Source organism: Anopheles maculipalpis, chromosome 3RL, assembly GCF_943734695.1.
Source record: "Anopheles maculipalpis chromosome 3RL, idAnoMacuDA_375_x, whole genome shotgun sequence".
Classification (NCBI taxonomy): domain Eukaryota; kingdom Metazoa; phylum Arthropoda; class Insecta; order Diptera; family Culicidae; genus Anopheles; species Anopheles maculipalpis.
Genome location: NC_064872.1, coordinates 3,903,586 through 3,924,743, shown reverse-complemented (window position 1 = coordinate 3,924,743; position 21,158 = coordinate 3,903,586). Strand labels below are relative to the sequence as shown.

General features: G+C 44.4%; 2 protein-coding genes across 3 annotated transcripts in view; one reads left to right on the top strand and one right to left on the bottom strand.

Moving 5' to 3' along the window:
* LOC126564209 (nuclear receptor-binding protein) overlaps positions 1 to 10,048 on the bottom strand; it is a 41,939-nt gene extending 31,891 nt beyond the window's left edge. The window contains exon 1 of the mRNA XM_050221189.1: positions 9,817 to 10,048. The gene's annotated coding sequence lies outside the window, so the exon portion shown is untranslated. The remainder of the gene's footprint in view (positions 1 to 9,816) is intronic.
* The window catches only part of LOC126563828 (nuclear pore complex protein Nup154), a 505,032-nt gene that overhangs the window by 48,403 nt on the left and 435,471 nt on the right, over positions 1 to 21,158 (top strand). The gene's annotated exons all lie outside the window — the stretch shown is intronic.

Here is a 21,158-nt window from a genome sequence, read left to right as displayed (position 1 = left end):
GTTTTGCGATGGAGAAATTTCCACCCCCAACCCACCCCAGGTTGCATTTCTCTTGCAGGAAATTTTGGGCTACCATAGGCAAGCTTAGAGAGAGAGAGAGAGAGAGAGAGAGAAAGAAAGATAGAGAGCAAAGCAGGAAGAAGCAATGCACAGAGCGACTGCGGAGAATGTGTGTGGGATTGGTAAAAGAGACGACCGTTCGATGCTGTTTGGAAGGTTGAGTGCACTTTTTTTTTTATTTTCCTCCACGCAGCCGAGTACGCAGCAACCAGAAGTAAAATGTTGCAGCAGATTAGGTTGGGAAAGTTGGAAAAGCTTGATTGCATTTCACACATGGTTTGAGGAAACCACAAACTGAAAGCAGGTTGATTATTTAGCAGCAGCAGCAACAGCAGCAGCCGGTTACTGCACTTTGAAGAAATATTGGAAAGAGAAGACTAGCGAAGACTCTACTCGCTGGTAACTGGTTTTCTATGGGTGATAGTGAGCTTACATAAAATATAAACATTTATCACATCGTTGGTCATCATTGGTAGAGTTATGTAAATGTAAGCAACTGCAAAAGAGAGTACTTAGTACGAAGTAGATGATGGCCTATCTTGAAATTTAAATTAAACAAAGTCAACTCAGTATCGTTTGGGACATTGATAACACTTGTAAGATGCTGCTCTTCTTGAAAGTATTTGCGGACAACCTTCACATTTGTTAAGTGAGTGCAAATTTGAACTTAAACTCATATTTATTGCCGATACCAAGGTTTAGTGAAGTTCTCTTTTTTTTTTGCACTTAAATGCGCGTTGAAGCGACATCATATTTTTGCACACAAAAAACGATTAAAGTGGATGTCAAAACAAACTGTGTAAATATCGTTCTGAAGAAAACACTGGAGATGCATTAACTGTCGACTGTTGAAGATCTACGTTCCACGTAGACGACAACACCTTTGTCTCAACACACATGCATAATGCGTTTTCATTTACGGACGAGTGTTCAAGGACTTACGGTGACAACTGTTACCCTACAAGGTAAGCATGAAATGCTAGACTTTCAGATGATTCGATAGGCGAAACATTCTACAAATGAGCATCAATCTTTCAATTAGGTTCTTTCCCAAAAATTACTTTAAATCGAATAGAATTACTGGAATATTTTGTTAATTAACAATAAAAAATTCTTATACATCTCCAGAACTAGAGTCACTGCTCGTGACGTGTCCCGCAATTGCAGCCATTCAACTAAAAGAAGCAATCTGCGTAGGCGCTACCATTTATCTTTGAACTTGGCTGCAAAACTTCGCGGTGGTCGTCTCCGTTTCCGCCTGCCGGTTCGGTCGGTCAGTGCACTTTGCTCGCGGGTTCGCGGTCACTGCACGAGAACGAGGAAGAACTCTTGGGCACTATGAACGTGCCGGAGCAGAACGCGACGCGGGACATTGCAGGCAAACGGTGTGGCCACTGGCTGACGATGTCTTCGGGTGCGAATCCAAGCGCACAATAACGCATCTTCGGGCCCTATCGTGTGCGTCATTCGGCGCGCGCAGCACGACCCAGACAGATATGCAGATTGTACCACGTCTGTTGCGGTGGAGCTGGGCAGGGCAGGAGGAAAAAGAAAATCCACATTCGACGACCGGAACACACAAACATTGTCTTTGCGACCCCAAAGACGGCCCCCGCGTCTGTGTCTCTATTCCCCTGCCCGAGGGGAATCGATTGCATTGATTTGATGCATATACGGCGCATTCCTATATGCTTCACATGGAGGAATGGAGCGAGTACCTGTGCCGGCATGAACAATAGGATGTGCCGTTGCCGCCGAATACCATCTATCAAGGGAATGGTTCCTAATTGAAACATCAAACTATGGCCACCCTACCCATCCAGCAGTCATCGATCGTGCCCCATTTCATTAACTCACAGTACGAACGGAGCAACGAATCTGTAGTCAACTGTAAATTTCAAATGCGTGCTATTGGTCGGTCTTGGTTCGGACCGAAGATTAGCTTTTGTTTATTTATGACCACCAAACACCAATGTAAACATCTAGCGCCGCTGCTACGGTTTTGCTGAAATTCTGCTAATTTTACGCCGAGTTGCAAATTTTCAAAAACCCATTACTTCGACCATATAGACCGCACACGCGTGTTGTTGGGACGATTCGCCGTTTGGACTAATTCTATTAAAAAGAAATGAAAATGCGCACACTCAGATGGTTATATTTCATCCAGATCGAATCGGGTTTCAGATTTGATGATTCGCATGATTTATGGCGTCCTATAAACAAGCATTCGTTATATGAACTTTTAAACATTTTAACTTTACTTTCTTGTGTCAAGCTAGCTTCTAAAAGAGTACAATTTCGTTACATTACTGAAATCAAATTAAGAATCTTTCAAAGCAACTAGAATTAAAAATCATATCCGCAACACCTAGCTCCAATTCTACTTCATCTCTGTGGCGAGAACACAACAACTGGCCACAGAAATGTTCTGCCGAGAACGCTAGTCTTGACGAACAAAATCATAAATCAACTGGATTCATTGGACTTTCACATGCAACGCCTGTTCCGCCGTCAAGGACGTTGCCTCTGTCATATAGAAACCGCATCATTCTAGTAACAGGCAAAGCGAAAGGAAGCATTTCTTTGTTTTAGTTAAAGTAAACTAATTTCATGGACAAGGTTAACTGGACTGCAGAGCGCATGATGCACGAGAAAAATATATTTCTAATGTGAAGGACTTATATTTACAACTTTATTAAGTTGTATCTAATGGAGCCTACAAGCGTATTGTGAAGATTGATAATTGGATATAATAATCTCAATTGGTCCACAACGCGTTCTAGCCTTCAGCGTATTAATTCCAACGTTTCGATTGCACGGCAACGCCATGCAATGTAAACAGTACTGGGCCGGAGATAAAGAAAATGGGTGTGTTGGTAGCGAATTTCTGCCGAAAAAAAAAAACTTTCCACAGAGCGTGCAAATGCTGTGGAGCTGTTGCCAGGCCGATTAGACGAACGAATAATAGGATGACATTGCGTAATTGTGTTCGCAATATTGACAAAGGAAAACTAAATCGAACTGCAATATACTAATGTGTGTAATGTCTAAATCTACAACGATCGAGCTCCGGATCAACAGATGGCAATTGCTTCGAAATGTGGAGCTCAGAGTGTTCCTATAATACTATTCGATGCGGATGTAGAGCATCGGACTAGCGACCCAAGAATGTTGTTGTCTGGAGATGACATAAAACTCCCCTAACCAAACACGAAACTCCAATAGGTCACAAGGGTGTCGTCTAAATGTTGGAAGACCTTGAAACGGGGAGCCTTTCTAGGAGTGGAAGCATATTTTCCCTTCCCACCATCATCAAACGAGACATAGCAAAGGAGAATTTAGTTAAAGGTTCCTTCAGAAACTTCAGGTCCTTCAGAAATTGTGCGATTCGGTCTTAAAATGGTTAAATGGCATAATGATATCAACCAGACGTTCCCAACCATTCGCACCACCGCACTGTCCCAACCCTGGAAGTATAAATGATCCTACGCTGACTCGTAAGCTTCCAAATTCCATTAATCATTCGCAAACTACCGAACGGTGGGTGGGCCAAATAGAATTAGAGCGCCATTCTTCCCAACCCCACAAGAACACAGGGACCGAACCCGAGGACCGACACGTGATTAGCTCGGTGTTAAGAATTTTCCTATCATTCGCTTTCTGGTTTTCCTTTTTTTTTTTGAGCTAGCGACGACTACGTGTGACGTAATAATGTGAGCGATCCTTCTACTAGCCCTTCGGCACAACCGTTCGTCCTTCGTGGAGACTGTGGTGTGTGTCACGTGTTTCGAGAAGAGACAGGCTTGCGGAAAACGAAGACGTCTCCGCATGTGCAAGAGTGTATTTCAAGGTCGTCTCTTAGGTGGTGAGACGTAGACCACGCACACACACACGCGTAAGCATATTATAACATAGCCCCCCCCCCTGTGGGTACATGTGGTTTGTTAGCGAATTATTCAAAGCAGGATGACGCATATTTGCACTTTCGTACCGCTCTTTTTTTGTCGTGTTCGTGCGGAGTATGGCGCGACGTCGACTAGCCGCGAATCATGCCAACATGCTTATATAGGTGAAGCCGCCCTCCTCGGTGAGCCAGCTGTAAACGTTGGAGTGCGATGAATCATCGGGTCGCAACAAACCTGGTGGACGCCAGCTAATAATGGGGTTTTACATTTTAATATAGTACAAGCGGTTGGTTGATTGAACGTGATGCATGATGCATTGGCTGAGGGAGACGAAGTAAATTAAGAGCTCCCGCCTTATGGTCGTGTGGCGGTTTAGTGGCAGTTGTTTCATTTTAGTAGGATTAATTGATAATTATCAATTACTTCTCAGGACAATCTTTGAAAAAATCCTTGAAATGGGGACACAAATTAGGCAAAGTTCCGTACGCAACCGATTCACTTCAATCGGGGGTTACGAAATATTGATATTACTTGCACGACTTTGAACGGTGTGGAATGAATATTTTACGAATATTAATCAACACAAAAACGAAGTGGAAAAAAAGGAGTGGAAAAGAAACCTCCCTCCTACATCAAAATGAATAATTAACCACGGAAAGCAGAACAACGGTAGAAGTAGTTGTTTTGTCAGAACCACCCGCAATACGATACACGAAAGCAAAACTTTAATCAACCAAAGAAAAGTTTACTTAGGAAGCAAACGGTAAGGACCTCAGCAAAAACCACCAGAAGCCAGCCAGACCATGACACAAACTTTTTGTGTGTGTCTGTGTTTGAGACCCTTTTACCGCGTATTCCACCTGTCCCCGGCCGATGTTAATTCAGCACAATTTATTTACTTTACAGAGGATGACAGCTGATACGTTAGAAGCGTTTTGCTTACTACGCTGACTTACTGAGGTCCAAATGTTGGCAGACGAGTTCGAAAATATGAATCACACAACCAAGCAATGAAAGAAGATAAAACGGGTACGATTACGGATTAAGTTTTTGCATACCCAAATGGTCCCACACAATTACCCACCGGAACGCGTGGCTTGTATCTCCTCCCCCTGTTACGCTGGAGGGTCGCATTCTTTACCGTTCTTCTTTTCCGATATTAACGACCGAGTAGTAGAAGCTTAACAATTCTATTAAAACAACAAAAAAAGGAACGGATGACACGCGCTTTAGTTAACCACCATCCCTCCCCAATAGTTGCTACTCATCAGCGAAAAAATCACGTCCCATATGTTGAGGGTTAATATGCTACTTCAAATGGACATGTGGAAGAACCTGGGGGAGGCAAAAAAAAGCAAGTCTCTAGTACGATGTAAAACAATACACACGACCCCCTCCACAGGATGGGGAGGGTGGATGCACGTGTATCGATTTCATAAATGCTAGAAAAAAAAAGACAGAGAAAATAGAGGCATCAACACTGATCGCATACTTCAACAGGAAACCTAATGCGGACACAAAACGGCATCCGCCCTCTGCGTATGCACCACAAAATCTCTCTTTCATATCGCATCCACTCCAGGGAGGAATTCACCGAGCGACACTACTAGTGACACCGCACGCTAAGGAGAAGGAAAAAAAGGTGAAGCAAGAGCTTGGTAAATTAATTATCATCCACTGCCTCCTTCGGTCGGTGGTCGTGTGTCGCTGTCGTGATGCGGAAATCAATCAACGGACATTGACCAAACAACGTACGAGAACGTACGATTCAAATGTTTCTTCACTCTCCTAGAGTGGCCGCGTAGAGTGTGGATACATTGGATTGGAGTAGGTCCCATCGTCACATTTGTCACACAATTGCCAGTGACGCGAAGTTTACAGATACTTTGCTGATGCTTCAGGTCTCATCAGTCGCATCAGTTACGGGTTTACATGGAGCATATAGAGTACAATTTCAGGCAGGAATAGCCAAGAGATATTGTTAAAAGTTAAAGTCAACAGTACACAGTAGACGACGGCAAGGTGAACCCGTTGTAGTAGTAGCAGAGAGCAGTGAAATCAATATCACAATCGATAAAAAAAAAAAAAGGTAGCTCTATGAGAATTCTAACTGAGGGTCACGTTAATTGACTCTGATGGTTGACTAAAGCCCGGAGGTTGTATCAGGATAGTACTCTAATTGCTTCGAAAATGTTTCTTGTTGAACAATGTCTGATACCAAGATCCTGTTAAAATTCTTTTCAACTTTTCTGCCCCGTAACCTTGGATCATCCATACCAAGAAGCTTCCAGGTTCTATCGACATGTGTTGCTGAGCTATTCCACACTTCCGCAACATGCCGGTAAACTATGCATTTGCAACAAATAGACTTCCCTCACCCTTCAGGGTTCTCTCACAAACAAAGCGCTTACGATTTGTGCATCAAATTCCAGTACAAGCACCCAGGCTTCTTTCACACGCATCGGTTGTTCCGGTGTTTAGCGCGATACGTTTATTTGTTGATCAAGTAATTAGCAAGGTGGGCAGAATCGCGCAAATGCCTGTTGTAGTTTGAACCGGTAATGAACGCAACCCACTAGAACGCTTTTTTATCGGTTCAGAATGCTTGGCTATTGTAGGTGAATCAATAGCAACATCGGTAAGGCTCCATCGGACGAGTCGCAGAGTTCTGACTTCTGGGGGAAGACCTACCAAAGATGCTGCTCCAACGAGTCCGGAATCGACTCCGATGTTCTTGACTACGGATCGACTTTCTTTACTCTCTTTAATTCTCTCGTTCTGTCTGTGCATCTGTTGTACTTCCGATCTTTCTTTTAAAATTTTATAACTAGTTTTTTCTTTGTTGAATCCTCAATCTATCGGTGTTGTGGTACAAAAATGTTTTGCATACTCAACGTGAAATTTGTTTCCATTCACTTTAACATCATCGTTAGTGTCCGCTCAGTTTTTTTTTCTCTTCGCTTTAAGTCCTCAAACACCAATTTCATGGAACCCCCCCCCTTTAGCGATCAATATGATATGTTAACAAACGTATCCACAAGACGACGATGCAAGGAAAAAAACGATACCGATGCTAAGCAAGTAGTGCGAAAGACAACGATTGGCTACAGGTGCCATCATCATCAGCGGCAAGCACTGCTGGAGGGCAGAATTCTGCTCCGCTTGGAACTTTTTGCTTAATCATCTAATTTCGCGAAAAATTCTCTTCTCGAAGTGCAAAATGGATAGTGGTGAGCAGAAGTAGGAACAGAAGTAAAAAAAAAACGAAACATCCAGCACTCCATAAGAGGCCAGATCTGCAACGCAAAATGAGATTGGTCTGGAAGAGATTTTTAGGCCGATTTTTTGTTTCTTGTTGGAAGTGTAGATGGTGTCAAAGGCAAATGGACTTCACGTTTTGCACTCTTATTCCATTATTCACTTTGGGATGATACAGGGTTGTGTAATTGTTTCGCCGAGATGCTTATCGAACTGATGCTGTACCATGAATATGTAATGACATGTTGGAACAAAAACCCTTAAGCCTTCCCTTAACCGTTACTAGACATTGGAACTCTTTATTGCAACTGTGTAAGTAATCATGCATAGGCCTGCAAGAACAACTTATATAAGTATCCAGGCTTATGTAAGACCAATACGACCATTTCTTCCAAAAATTAAAATCACAACTATGAAGCTAGGGGTCCTCAAATTTCTCTTCGATACACTTCCCAAATCCATTCGCTCCATTCTTCGGCTATTTCATCCATTTCCTTTCCCACGCTTGCTACTCTCTTCATGTCTCTAGCGCATTTGCAAATTATTTTGCAACTTTTGGAAATTTTCCATTCCAGTTTTCCACCTCCACCCCAGCTATAAGACTTTTTGTGTGGATTCCAGGTCTTCCTGGAATTTTTGCCCAAAACATACCTTCCACTCTCATACAACCAGACTTTTGTGTTTGCTGTGCCAACAACCACTCCACTACTGCAGCAATGGCAATGAAGCAAACTGAAGCATAATACGAATGGATCAGTGATGAGATGCGGGTGATGAGAGGCATTGGAAAAGCGGGAAGAAGAAACACAAGATTGCTCATCTAACAAACAACAGATCTCGCGGCGTGCATACACGTCTCTCTCTCTCTCTCTCTCTCTCTCTCTCTCTCTCTCTCTCTCGGTCGGACGCAGACCTGTTCCACCAGAATTTTGGACCATTTTTGCAATACGTGCCCCGCATTCTTCTAAGGAAATGGCGAAATGCGCACAAGATGAGAAGGCGAAATCACCTGCGAACTACAACTGAACTACATCTCTCTTCTCAAAATGGATGTGGTCAGGCCAGGAAGTTGAAAAATCAAGTATAAAAAAAGCGCACAGCATCCGCCGTTCTTCGGTAAATGAAACCCAAAAAAGTAGACTAGGTAGACCACCCCACCAATATGTTCTTTGTGGAATTTGAAACTCGATCAGTGCTTGTGTGTGATGTGGACCACTCATCTAATGCCTTCCGAAAGTCTAGCGGGTTATATGCCCATCCGGAATCAGGTTATATCGATCGTTAACATTTTACAACCACTTGGAGCTCGTGCTCTATGAGGCGTATAGCATCGGCGACGTGTGTATCGGGGGGGTCAGTGTGGCCGGTTTCGTTTACCGATTAATAATTAACTGGCGACAAATTAATTGACATAAATTATGAGTCGGTGCTTCAAATTTGCAACCAAAACTCTCTATAACTTATTCAAATGATTGGCACTAGATTGAAGAAATGTTCATTAGGAAAAACTGTCCCCCAAGAGTTACGCAAAACAAATGTGTTTCGGTTTTGCAACTTCCTCCTCCATACCCAGACGACCCAGTGGCAAAGGTTTAAATAAGTGTTGAAATAATTGATAAAGGGGGAGGAATGCGTTTTATCATCGCTTCCTGTTATGCCGGCCGCCTGCAAAGTAGCAATAGCTTCTTGGTAAAGCATGTGAGTCACATATGCACCCACTTATCGTGGGACTTCTTTATGCTTTAAGCTGTGTTTGTTTTATGCACTATTACAGGGGGGAGGGGGGGGGGAGGGGGGGAGGTTTGGGCTGCTTTCGGGGTTATCTTATCAACAGCGACACGATAACCCATTTCGTGTGAGTAATAAAATCGAACATTGCCGGTTGATGGGATTTTATGGGGCCTGAGAGATAGTTTAAATACTTTGATTTGTATTAATTGAAATTCTTCAAACCCTTTGCGATCACGTAGTGTCTGAGGACTTCTCTTGTCTTCTTTTATTGAACTCGTTTAGGTCAAGTATCAAGAACGATGTGGATAACAACGGGCATTTCAATCTGAGGAAGTTTCTCAAATTAAAACATTTATAGCGAAATACGTAGGTGGAACTCTAAAATATTTGTCTAGTCGTAGTTGTATTTAGTACTGCTATTTATACTCAGAAGCATTTTTCGCCTCAGTCGAACAGAAGTATTACATCGCTCGTCAGATTCCGGTGCGTAGAGGATGCCGGACTCATGCCCCGCCAGGAAGGACGTCAGTAGAGCGCAGTGAACTTGTTGGCTAGCTAAGGTGGAGTCGAACCTGGCAGAGATCGGATGCAGCCATGGATCGAGGAATGAAGCCCTAGACCACGTTTCTTTGAAGTGGATTCGCGACCTGGCCGTGTCATAAGGACGAGTGCAGCTCTGATCAGACCAAGAAGAAGAAGAATTCATGTCCTGGGCACCGGACGACCCACAGCCCGTCAACTCTAGCTCGGTAGGACCAAATCAACTTCGGGTGATAACGTTGATGCGTCCAAACAGAAAGACCAGGATCTTGGACTAAGAAAGACACGAGTGGAGGAGAATATTTAATTTAACTCGACTTACCCTATATGAGCTTCTGTTCTCAAGCAGCACGCTTCCATTGAGAGTTAAGTGAAGATTATCCACCGATTTACCTACTGGAAACACACACACTCGCGCGAGCACACTTTTGCTTGCGGGTAACACGGTTTTTCTGCACGCACTGGATCTTCTGCCTTCTTCTTCTGGCACACGATCGCGATCGTGTGCACGGATGCACGGATTTTAGCCCCACGCGGAACGGAAAGCGCGGGATACCACCACGACGGCTCTTCTTAATTAAACAAAATCTGGACAAACAAACACACTCTCGCACACACACACATGCACGGAGCCACCCACTCTGGTTGGGAAAATGGTGTGGGGTGATATTGCAGAAGTGCAAATCGGCGAGAAGGTATGGTAAAAAATGGAGAAAAATGCACCCTCTCAAACACACACGCGTAGACACACGAACACTTCCACTGGACACACTGTAACGCGGTTAAGGGGGTAGATTTGCACGCAGAGGCACACGGAGGGCGGGAGGGAGGGAAGGGAGTTGGAGAACTATTTATTTATTTTTTTTTCTTCTCCTACTATTGCACTCGCATATATATACGCACGCACGCACACAGTAGCAGTGGAGCACTTTTGACGACTTTTGCTACAGCCCTGGGGGAGGGATTGGTGGGAGCGAAAACCGAAGATGCACACGCAACAAAACACTTTGTCAGGTTGCCGCCGATTACTCGATTTTTGCCTTCGCAAAACTCTCCTGCTCGCTTTTTTACCACTGAATCGGCCTCGATTGCTCAGCCACTAACGTTAGCAGCACTTTCCGTTGTCTGGTGTACTTTCACGACAGAACGGGCGGAGACCAGAAGATGATAATACACGTTCGGAGGAGTAGCCGCGTACGCTAGATGGCCTTGAAAATGCTGCTCGCGAGATAAGTATCTTTTGTGTGACACAGAAGAATTTTTTTGTTTCTTCACTATTCTCCTTCGCTTTCCGGTATTTTAACACGGGCGCACATCTACAGACACAAACACACACAGAGACAGGTGGAGCAACTTGCTATGTTATGTTAACTGTGATTAAAGAAAGGATCGGTTTTAGTATGATCACAATTGCATTGAACGAGAAGTAGGGTGGGATGATGGAGAGATCTCATCGATGAATCATTTGTGGAGCAGCAATTCTAGAACCGGACTCGAGGGAGGATTTATTGAACATTCTTTAGGGGTGACAAGAATCGAAGAAGGGGCCTAAGAAGCAACATCTGCAACATTGAAAAAGTGACCATCACCAGCGGGATTCAGGTGGCAGCCAGGTGAAGGTACCTTGATCAATACGACTTTCTATAATTTTTCATTTCTCAGAGTCTTCTCCTCCAATGTTCCCGCTGGTGATGACTGGCTATCCAACTACGTGGTATCAGCAAAGTCTCGTAAGCCATTAGATGACCACCATGACCTCGGCAGGTCCAACGAAATCCGAAATAGGTTACGAAGGAAGGGTAACGTCCCACACAACCAACCACCCGAACTAGTCTAGATGATCTAGTTGTCGTTGATGTTTTGTGCAATTTTTTTTTCTTCTGCCTCTCTAGGTTTACTCTTTTCCCAGCAAAAAGAGAAAAATCAACCTATGCCAACTACCCCAACTCCATACACCGTCATCCGGAATGGTTGGGAGGCATTAGGGGTTTTTGCGAATTTCGGCAAACCGCGCGAACCGAGAAAGAATCACGCATCATCGCGGGCAATGGGAGATAATTTTTCGGTTTCGGCTGTGTGGTGCTGTTGTGTTACCACGCCACACTACACTGCTGTGTCGATTGCTTTTCCACGATTTGTGCGGGCCAAACCTTCCTCCTTTCCCGGCTTTTCCTTTCGGGTGATCCTTCTGCTCCTCGCGCTCACGTACTTTTCCGTAATGCCGCTGTACAAGAAGCACCACAACGGGAACGGGATGTGTCTGTGTGTGTGGTGGTCGTTTCTCCGTTTTTGGCAGATGGTGGAGAAGCGGCTGCTTTTTTTTGCTTTGCGCTCCCGCCAACAACTGGGCCGAGAAGAAGAAGTAAAACGGTTCCGGAGGAAGCGTGCGCGCGCTCCGCGGATGATGATCGTCCAACAGTGGGGATATCTCATGGTGCCTCTCAATGCTCTTCTTCGTCGGGTCGAAAACTGATGCTTTTACCACCGACCGAACACCGAACCCCCCTACCATCTCACTCACACGCACCGCGGAGTTCGCGGATCTTTTGCAGCGCGAACCACTGTCGTAGTCGCGGGCTTTGCTTTGCTGCTCGTTTCGCCTATTTAATATAAGGAAATTAATTCACTAATAAAGAGAGAGAAACAGAATCCCAAGGTTATATGTGTGTTGCTGGTGCTGTCTGGCCTGACTGCCTTTCCGGGCTTATGGTGGTCGATCAGTTGAAAGGGGGTCGGCCGCGGTTGCTGGCGAAGGATCCCATCCACCCCGTGTGGGAGAGAGAGTGGCATCGTCGTGTGCGCGCCTTTGCCGGGTAGGATCGCGTTCGGAACGCATTCACACGAAGGAGTTGCTCACTGGAGGAGGTCCGCGTGCAACCACCATCCCCACCCCCGGCTCGGTGCGCGACACCGGAGCACAGGAACGATCATGTTTCCTTCTCCCTGGTTTGCTTTTGCATCTAGAGCAGGTTAGTGCAGGTTCCTCCGAAGGGGTATGGTGGGTACCCGGTGGTCGGGGCTCATCGATATGAGTAGCGAACTCGGTACGATCGTTTTGGGGAGTTTCGATGTCGATGTGGTTTTGTTCTTTATCGCACCGCGGTACTTCATGCTCACCCCTAAAAAGGAAGAAAAAGCTCGACACACAACATTCACGTTACCAGCTGCTGTTGTTGCTGCTGTTGCCTTGCAGGATATGTAAGAACCTTGCCTTGCGGGTAAGACATATACCATGGGTGATTCTACACGCGCGCAAAAAAAAAAACGGCAAGCAAAAGGCAGTCAGAAATCCATTGATTTAACAAGCAGTTTGGCAGCGGGCATCCACTATTGCTACCACCATCGCACTGCTACCCGGGATCGATTGAAACGAAAACCGTGTCCCCACTGTGGTGCAGCACGGTTTCACGGCAGAGAAACAAATAGAAGGAAAGGAAACACACAACGCTCCGTGTATAAAATTCTAGCGAGACATTTCGAACGCAGCATTTTCGGGTGGCAGGCACGTCGTCACTGTACCACACCAAGCCAAGAAACAACGTGCTCGCAGCCATATGTAAGTGGCCAGACGGGGGGGGGGGGAGGGGGTGGCACACGTGTGCGGGGTGAGGTGGTCCACTAAGACGACGTGAGGGTGTGCTTAGAGGCACACACCAAGAGAAGATATACTTTTTGCGCACTATGAGCTAGCATCGTACGGCTAACTGGCCACAAACTGGCCACTAGTTGGGAGGAGGGGGTTGTTAGTGGGACCATGGGAGTTTACACAGTACAGCGAACATAAACATTACAAAAATAACTAACGTCCACTTTTTTTTTGTTTGCTCGGTATATGCTCAAAGGGGCCATTAAAATAAACCGACGCCCTTCGCGGTCTCTGTCCTCATTCAACAGTGGACGAGAAGGAAAATGATGTCAAAGTTAAAGGGATAAAGGGTTTTTTGTTTTTTTGTTGTTGTTTTTTCAACAATCTGTTCGGGTGTGGTGTAATCCTCTGGTAAAGCGGGGTGGCTGTTGCTACCGGCAACAGGACATAAGCAAACCTTTCCGCACCGCACAGGCGAGCAGTAAACTGTTCTAAACTGTAGTTACTTCATTAAGTAACCATTGGATGGAAAAATTGGAACTCTCGTTAACATATTAGCAAACAAATTAGTCATTAACAGGGTTACTTTAATGCTTTAATTTTCTTTGGCTTTACAGAACATAGGGAGAACTTTGCCGAATAGTCTTTCCCCGGATGGGATTTCATACCGGTCCTATCGTGTTATGCTACCGACAATTCAACAATCCTTCTTGATTTAACGACCTTCTAGATCACGCTAGCCATCGAATGACTTACTAGACTTGCTCATACTACGTAGTTGGACAGTTCTCACTACGAGGGAACGGTCCGGATGTGATTTGAACTCCGGTCCAGTCGTGTGAAGATAGGCGCCGTTGTCGCAGTACCACCGGCCCGGCCTAACAATTAGACAATTTTATTTTCTGAAAGGAAAATAAAACGAAATAACCCAATTTCCCTCAGAAAAAACCCTTTACATCGCTAATTCTATGCCGGTGTTTAGGACATCGGAAGAAATGTAAATGCTTTTACGTTCGTCACACCCACTAGAGCAAATCCCCTAACGATAACTTCGCTGTACTTCTTCTCCCTTATAATCGTGCAAGTGAAATTGCACAGCCCAAAACACTTTCTTAAGTAGCGTGTTGTTCCTCTTTTTTTCTCTCGTTTTGCTCGCTATATAGCAATGGGAAAATTCTGTCTGCCGATTTGGGAGTTTTCTCGCCAACCAGCCAACCAGCCAGCCAGACGACGATGACAGCGACGACGCACACGCACACATGTCTGCCCTTTGGCAATGGGTAGGAAAGAATGGACAAAAAAAAAACTCCCCAAACCGAACCTTTCCCAACATGTCCCTGCCTAGTGCCCGTGTCTCGGCTGCGCCGTACATCGCCCGACAGCTGCATCCCGATGTTTCCATTTCCGTCAATAAACAATCCATCAGCGGAGCACAGCTCGTTTTTCTCTCTTTCTGCTTGCTTTAACCAAGGAAAGGGTTTCCCAGCGGAAGGCTGCCGCACGGGGATACTGCTGCTGCACTGTAGCTGCATCTGACGACTACGCAGCCGTACGTACGTGTGTGTGGTTGCACATGGTTACCATGCATCGAAGCAATCTCTCCTCTCTACAGGCAGGTAGCTGCGATACGAGAAGAAGCAACCGTAGCAGGCCCATTTTTACGTACGAGAAGCTGGAAAATGTTCGCTCCTTCTTCATAAGGACACGCTACCACCGCGCACACATACACACATGTATACGTATAACAAGGGACACACGCACACACAGCGTACCTACAGCATGGATGCGAGCAGGCGCGCACCAGTGTCGTTCCCAGGAGCACCTTTTTCATGCACCGTCATGCAACATACAAATCAAAATCGGGGCCTCTTCCTCTACGAAGAATTGCATCCGGATCGGTAGAAGAGACAGGCACACGCACGCATACACACATACACACTGGTCAATGCGATTGATTTATCCGCCCTTTGCTGACTGCTGCCACCGTGCTCTTATGTTCTGTTCTCCATTCTACACCAGTGGCATTGATTGTCTCTGCCCTTCGTAGGAATCACGCTGGTTGTGGACAAGCAGAAGATGGTACGGCCGCCTGAGGGGAGGTTTTGTTCTTATCTGCGTTCTCCCAATCGAAACAGAGCGATACCATCCGGCAAACAGAGATGCCCACCTTCCGGTTGTAGGAAAATCAGTTCCTTTTACACACAGCCACATTCCTTCAACCAGCGCTATCGAGCCGATGCGGAAACGGTGCTGTAGGTGAGCAGCGAGGGCAAACGACGAGGAGGATAATGTTGGAAAAAAACAGCCCCTTGTGAGCACGGCCAAATCTACACACAATATTCTTCGCTGCGGTCACACACAAAGCACACACCGATAGAGATGATGGGAAAACGTTCAGGGCGACGGCGAACCGATTTCGCTTGATACGGTATCCGGGATAAGAGGGAAATATGCTGCTCCTTCATAAACACACACACTCACACGCACGCACGCAATAATCAGCCACTTGGGGGGACCCGTGTCACGGTCGGCGAACAAAGTACGCCGATGGAAGTATTGCTGTAGCTTACGGTTTCGGAATAATTCGCCACTGCGTTCAACTTTTATTTATTGTACACGTTCGTTCGATGAAAGCGTTTCAATCAAAGTTGTTCGACTGAAGTACGGGTGAAGAATCCAGGCCGACGTGCTGCGGACGGTATTGACAGCTAAAGCGACGTTTGCGATTGAACGTCAAACGTGGTTGAACGGGTACGTTCAGCACACGATAATACGATGTTGTTGTTAATTACCCCTTGAATATTCATTATATCAGTGGATAAAAAGATTTAAAACATAGAATAAAAGTTCATGCTAATGTTTTACTGATAAACATTCCAAATAAATAAAATATCGCAAGCGATATAGAAATTTTCATGTCATAGCACAAACTGTCATGTAGTGTCAAATGATGCAGCCCGCACAGATCGATAGTCCGCTGATTACAACCACCGATTTGGTTGTTCGAAATATTTAGCAAAGCAAAAGCGTGCCTTTAGTGAATGTTTGACTAATTTTGCAGTTGGTACAAGTGAAATTAAACTAGAAAACTGGGAATTAAAATGGAATTTGTCAAACGGCAAACATTTATCATGGCTACACGCGGCTGTCATGCTTCGGCTCTCTCGGCACGATGCTCGACGTTTCGATGAAATGGCAGTATTGCGCTCCGGTGAAAAAACTATACCACATGTTTGGTGTGAAATTTTAAATTTGCTCTACGTTTGCCAGCGGTGGCCGTTATTGAGCTAATCTACATGTTGTTTGCGAATTACGCTTTACAAATTTTTTTTTCCATTTAATGATGGTGTGATCTTTTTTGAATGTTGACAGAGAGAGCGAGTGAAAAAAGGTGAGTTTTTACCATTAAACAAAATGGTAAATACTCAGCTTAACATTTAAAAGAAATGTTCAACATGAGATATGTGTAGAATAACCCATTTCCGTATCGGCAACATCGATGACTCAAGCAGTACGTAATCCCCGTTCGCGAAAGTAGTCCTCAATGGGCGATCAAGATGCCTCCCACCATCATTTGACCGCGGTAAAGGTACAGGTGGTATTACTACAATCCCACCAAAAAGATTCGAAAGGGTACAGCTGACAGCCGCTCCTTCTCCAAAACAAGTCAGTTTAACGGCATTAGTTTAACCATACTCATGGAGTGGACTGTTCTGCTTCCTGTCACAAATTCATTCATAGAAGCCCATTCCAGGGGAAAACTTCATTCACGATCGCCACCAGTATCCTCCTGACCGTACCACCACCATATGACCCGATGTGAAGCGGTTGCGGTCATACATAAATTCACCTCAAGTACCCACCCCTGGTCTCTTGTTCGGCCACCCGTCCACCTCGTGGCAACTGGAACTGGATGGCGAGTAAGTGTTATATTTCGTGGATTCGCGTGTGCTTTCGGCGCGTGGGAAGGACATTTGCTACGGCAGACAAATGGCCCCGGGAAAATAAAACAGTCCCATGCAAAATAGTAATAACTTACCGAATGCAATCCGAAAGTAGCAATAAACTAGTGCTTTGTTACGATCTATGAAGTACTTGAAGGTATAGTAGGAAGAATAGGCAGATAAAGCAAGAATAGCTTTTAGTTACCTATTGTACTTCAAAGGAGCTTCATTTTAAAATAAAAAATTAGACAAGTAGACCATATGACGGGATGTATTGAGTAAATTGGTGATGCTTCTGTTAGCCATCTATTCCCTTCCAATTTCTACCACTGTTTGTTACTCCCGACGAAGACTTCCAATCGACACGTTAGCGGAAGGCGTAGGAAGCTTAATTCACAGTTTCCTTTCCCGAAGAAGGTGCTAAAGAGTAACGCGTGTCATACGTTGGAGGGTGACGCGCTGGTGGGATGTAAATCATAAACCATAAAGCAATTGCAAGAACACACGCAAAAAACGCCAACAAATCAAACATGAAACTAAGTAACGACACCCGTAACCCGGTGTAATAGTAGTAACATTGTTGAGCGGTGAAGCTTCAGGGCACCACACGTGACAAGAGTTATAGCGCCAAAAGCAGATGGCTTTGTAGGGTGTAGAGTGCACACGACATGAATTCATACAATGCCCACGAGCTAGAGAAATGATCTATTGGAGCTACCAGGGCTTGATCGTGATGAAGAGGTGCCTCAAGATATTTTATTTATTTGCCATAATTGGAGCAATTTTGAATGTGTCTTTCGCGTGGTCTATTTCTTGATAAGAGGGATTAAAAAAGGAGTTAAATATCATCTCTACTTTTTGGCTTAACGACTAGACTTGTTTATAATACTAAGTTAGATAATCAGTCCTCACAACCTCGGTTCTGCCGTGTCTGCCTCAAAAGATGCCCCAAAATATCTCTTCTAGTCTTCATAAATCTGAATCTGCTTACATATGTATATTTTCACCTAAAGTGGAAGTAGCCGTAGACCTTCCACGCCTTCCAATCTACGGCGTCATGTTACCGCCAACATTAAGTGAACAATTGTACCGTAACGTGTATTGTCAACGCCTCAACACGCTTACCCGTATGCACCCAGCGGAGATTCTCCAACGGAGTCGCGTTCGCGAAAAATATAAAGAACTCCAACACAACAGGGTGACGATCAGAGTGCTCCGTGCAGCAGGAGTCTTTGCGGACTGAGGGACTGCGCGGTATGTTATGTTTGTCGCCAGCAAATCGACAGTTAACAGCAGGTTGAGATTGGATGGGATTAAATCAAAGGCGGTTGCTGCTGGCTTCATTGAATAATTCTCAACATCCGTCAGTAGCCATGATCGCCAGCGGTGATCGTGCGTTGCAGGAGTTGAGCTTGAGGGTGAGCGTAGATATCGTGCCGTAGTACTGGACTTAGTGTATTGAAATATGGAGATGAAAAATAGATTTAGAAGATCCTCTTTTGATTCGTCATCAGCTGTCATCGATCCGATTGTTGTGTGTGTGGTTTGCGGTGTTACAGAGTAAAAAATGGAATCTTTCTCGACTAGCCTCTCCAATGGTCAATCAACAGGGACCAACCAAAAACCACAGGTTGGTAGAAAAGTTTATATGCAGCGCCCAGTCCTGCAGTATGGGGACGCACACGCGCAAACGAACCGTACGATCAAAACCGCAACCAGTGGCCCTTCCCTTCCGGTGCTGATGGGTAATAAGGGAACGCAGAAATGTGGACAAGATTTTATGTATTTTGCAAATGCAAAATGCAAAAAAAGGAAGCAACAAAAAACACACACGGTCTTGCATAAAAGCCGCACACGATCGGTGGCCGATCTTGGCGTGGCGAGATATTTAAACGAACTGACAAAGACACCGCACACCGGTTGTGAGAGTCCACATCTTTCGGTGTGTCCTGTCATCAGTCTTTGGTGGTTGGCGTCGTCGTCGGCGAAGTCGTCGCCGTCATTTTTCTGTTCTATGTGCTCGCTTCTTTCTTTTCTGGCCCGCTTGCCACAGCTGCCGCCCTTCGGTCAACCCTCCACACCAAAGGGGAAATGTAGATTAATGGTGATTTGATTTAATAATCTCCTGCCCGGTTCCAGACTGACACCAGACAAGGGCGTCCGTGGCCAGCAATGATTCGTCTTCTTTCCACCCTTATATTCCGTTGTTGCTCCTGTATGTACTGCTGCTCTATTGTGTGTATGTGTTTGGGTTTGTTTGGTGGGGAGAGTTCCTCATCAAAGGCGTCGGGGTGGACAAGTTTTGCTGCAATGTCCTTTTGGAGACCGTCGCGAAAACGAGCTGCTAATCGATTGCAGTGATTTGCGCTCCACGATGCTCCCGCCCGTCCGGTATGCGACGAGAACAGACGACTCAAGCTTGATGTTTGTTTATCGTTTCATGGGTGGTTTAGACGATCGGTCGATAAGATTATGCAAATGTTAAAATGATAAGCACCACGGGTACGGTGTGCGTTGATGTAGCGTTTGAGACACGAGGCGTCTCCATTGAATGGCGGCGATCAGTCATGCTGTGTTTCATAAGACTAGCTATTATTTACTAAAGACAACAAATATTTATTACATATCGCAAAGTGTTACCTTTTCAACATTAATGTGTTATTGATAAGCCAACTCATTACACTTTGCCAACTGTCGGCGTATGTATCGTTATGTTCAAAAACATAATTCTAAGAAGCGATAAGGAAATATGACAAAAAAGTATTGCCGTTCCGATAAGCGACTAAGTTGAACAATCTTAAATCTAATTAGTATCGCTACCGTAACATTCCGATAAGCTTAGCAAGTAGGTTAGAGGAATGTAAAGCGTTTCATGGTTCGTTAATAGGTTTTTTTCTGCAATTCTATAGTGTGACGGTATATCATTGTAAGCCTTGTCATTGCTCATTTTAACACACTTCATTATGTTGCGTTTAATATTGCTGAATTGGGTCGAAATGGTGATAACAAAACTCGTTAAATAGTTATGATTATCAAGCTTAATCTTTTCTAAATGTGAAACAGAAATGAACCTTCTTTATCTGACTGAAGCTCTAGAGAACGTGGTATCAACAATAATAATAACTAAAACAAAGCAATTGTGAAAAAAGATGAATGAATCACTCAATCAGTATTTATGCTTATCTCCCAAATCTTCCAAAGAAATTAATTTATTAATCTGATCTAATCTGGTGAGAATTAATACTACTATTGCTCCAGCTGCAGCATACACATGACAAAACGTAGAATGAGTGAATTTCGATCGAAAAGAAATAGAAGCAAAACGAAAAAAAGAAAGAAACACGAAGCGTGTTCGTGCTGATCTCGGCTCCTTTCGTGCATGCTGTTTGAACGATCTCAGACAGTGGGAAAAACGGAGGGAGAATATGGTCAAAATATTTTTCATTCCTATGGTAGCTTATGCGTTTTACTACGAAATGAATGCTTTCAGATGCTAGGAAAACGTTAAACGATCGTTCGGTTTGAAATTTTTGACTATTTGAAACTATTTGACCTTTGATTTCCATTATTATTATACAACATACGTTAAATGGTGAAACGAAAAGCAATACCTTAACGTATAATTTAGAACAATCAAACAATTTATAGGAATTCTCATTGAAACAAAAACAGAATGCTATAAATTATATTTCAAAATAAGGAAAAAATCGTAGGAAATAATAATCGAGCTTCAACTAATCTTTTTTTTTACATTTTTGGCAATTTCTTTACTTACTTGAAATTAATCACAAATATATTCGTATGAAAAAACAAAAATAATCAAACACCACACTTGTATATCGGACCCACATATGTACGCGCGTACGTGTATGAAAACACGGGCCAGTCCCACTAGAGCATCTCGTGCGTTCATTCATTTCATTCATTACTGACTTACCGCTCGAGTCGTACGGACGTGCTTTGCTCTCTTTTCGGTTTCGTCTTCGTCGGTGTTTTTAGAGGCAAAAAGGTTTTCGTTTCGACCGCTGAAGGAGCAGATCGACATTTCTGGCCGGTGAGTGTGGGTTCTAGTGCATAAAGGTTTCCCTGTACGAAGTACAGTTGCATGATAAAACGTCTGCCACCTACAACAGA